Below are 2,284 nucleotides of genomic sequence, written 5' to 3'. Positions count from 1 at the left end.
TCTATCTATCTATCTATCTATCTATCTATCTATCTATCTATCTATCTATCTATCTATCTATCTATCTATCTATCTATCTATCTATCTATCTATCTATCAATCTATCTGAAGTTCAGAAATTAGACTCACTATACGTATGAGTAATAAACGTTTATGTGTTGTGAATTAGTTTCAGTTTAACATTTTACATGTATTTTGTTTTTGATACAATAACAAAAAACAAGTAAAATTTCTTCTGAAATTAAATTAGTTCAAAAAGTAATAAACCAAATACCATTTTCTTAAATGAATATTTAAATTCTATTTAGAAAAAAAAATGATTGGTTTATTAAACATATAAAACACACCATAAATCCAAGATCATTTATGTAGCATAACCAAACATTATTATTTATACGAAATTTAAAACTTTTTACAAATAATAATATTAATAATAATCGTTAATTGGGCCTCCAACAAATTACTATAGTTAAGATAAGAAAAGAAACATTTTATACCAGTACCTATTCCCCTACCAATTTTCCAGTTATAATTTATCTATAAAGTGCTAACAACACTCATACAACACACACAACTCTCATCTTTTAAACTCAATCAATTGTTATTTAATAATGTAATATTTTTTCTTGTCTTAATTAAACAAATAAAATTAAAAAAAATTGAAAATAACAGCAATACAACACGAAGGAAAAAATGATATGAAAACAACAGAAAACTCAAAGGACATCATACAAAAACACATCACGCACATAAATTTAACATGACTTTTAGCTGCTTTAGACAGCTTTACTAAATAACTTAAACGGGAAGGACAGAGAGACAGAATGGCAACCTGACAGACTCTAGCAGGAAGATTGGTTGACTAGCTAGCTGGCTGGCAGACTATAAAAGGCAGAAAACAAAGAATTTGAAATATCATTCGTAAACGGGAAAGCATACATCACAGAGCAACAGTGTACGTAACGGGAAAAAATATTGTAATAACAACAACTATACATATGTATATATGTATATATATATAGAAAACTGAATAAAAATACAACTTCAGGAAAAAATATCTAAACTTGCGCATAAAACAAAAACAAAATAAATACAACAACCATAGGCATTTACAGTGTCGGACAAAATTAAATTTAACTTAAAATTTGTGAATTCTTTTTTATTTTCTCATGGAATAAAAAAAAACTAAAAATAATTATAAAATAAATATAATTTAAAATTAATAAATGTGGTTAAACATAAAATTAAAATAAAAAAAATAAAAACATGCATCAATAATTTGCATTGATATTTATAATATAATTATTCAAAGTTGTTTTAAAAGTGATTTAAAAATCGGCCAAAGGATATTAAACAGAATATAATAAAATATTAAAAACTTTTTTAAATTGTGTATTGCAAATTATGAAATTTATTCATATTAAATCAAACTTAGCGGAGTTAGAACAAAGAATAAAATGTTAAATTTAATTTAATTAAAAAAACGCGAATTTAACACATTTAAAAAAAATGGGGACAATGAAAAATATGTGACTATCCTTATAAACATATAGTTGTAAACAGATCTTTGCTTCTGAACAACTCGAGTCATACTCGGCCAAAGATTGTCAATCCAGCGACAATTGTATCAACCAAAAGTTTTTTCCTTAGGAAAGAAGTATCGGTCATAATCGAGCTATTACAACAACAACTGACAAAGTATAATCGACACAGAAAGTGATTTCGAGCCGGGGTATATGGGTGTACTTTTTGTGTGTTATTAACATCAACACAAACCCAACTACCCTCCCCAGTATAGTGATGTAGGGAATAAATATATATTTCAAAATTTCGTGCAGTAAATGAAGCGATAATTCCTGCAGGAATAAACCTCGAATACGTTGGTCTTTTCCAGACAAATGTTTTTCAATCAAGTCAAAAGTACATTACATTACTCTTTTATTAATATAGATATTTTACACATCTTCTGAACTTATTTTTATTGCCAATTTATTAAATTACCTAGACACTAACAGAGTGTCCTTTGTAAAACAAATTAACCCCTTTATTTCATTTTATTACATTGTGCAAATAATACATGTTAAAAAGCGTTAATATTCAGTGATGTCATTCCAGAAATTATGACATTAATAGTCTTTATCCTTAATAGAATATATTTCTATATCGTTTTTTCTTCTTCAGTTCTGGTTCAGTTCTAGTTCAGTTCTAGTTCAGTTCTAGTTCAGTTCTAGTTCAAGTTCAGTTCTAGTTCAGTTCTAGTTCAGTTCTAGTTCAGTTCTAGTTC

Source organism: Lucilia cuprina, chromosome 4, assembly GCF_022045245.1.
Source record: "Lucilia cuprina isolate Lc7/37 chromosome 4, ASM2204524v1, whole genome shotgun sequence".
Lineage (NCBI taxonomy): Eukaryota > Metazoa > Arthropoda > Insecta > Diptera > Calliphoridae > Lucilia > Lucilia cuprina.
This window is presented reverse-complemented; position numbering follows the sequence as displayed.